The following is a 521-nucleotide window of genomic DNA, read 5'->3' on the forward strand; positions in this document are numbered from 1 at the left end:
TCTTTTGCCATAAAAGTCACATGGCTTCTCAGCGAAGGTCAAAGTTAGTTGCCATGACTACGATGACAGCGGTTGCCGCTTAAAAGCGCAGGAGTCCCGTTAATTTATAAGCGCGTCTCTGTAACGACTCGAACCATCATAACAATCGTACAGTCGTTTAAGCTCTCGCCGGATCTGGCCCGCGGGCCGTGAGTTTGACACCCCTGCTCTATGTTCTTTTTATAATAATAATAATAATAATACATTTTATTTATATAGCGCTTTTCAAGATACTCAAAGACGCTTTACATAAGACAAATAATCAAAACAAATACGTACATACACCATACAAATCATAGTACAAAATCAAAATAGTACATCAACATCAAGAATAATTAAGATAAAAACAAAGAGAGCAGCATAAGACAGTTCATTAAAAATTAGCTAAATTATGAGAGAGAACAACAAATATAGAACAATTTCTTAAAATTAGACAGAAACAGGACAGATTTACATGCAATCAGGAAACTGAAAACTTTACA

The sequence above is a fragment of the Trichomycterus rosablanca genome, chromosome 1, assembly GCF_030014385.1.
Source record: "Trichomycterus rosablanca isolate fTriRos1 chromosome 1, fTriRos1.hap1, whole genome shotgun sequence".
NCBI classification, from domain to species: Eukaryota; Metazoa; Chordata; class Actinopteri; order Siluriformes; family Trichomycteridae; genus Trichomycterus; species Trichomycterus rosablanca.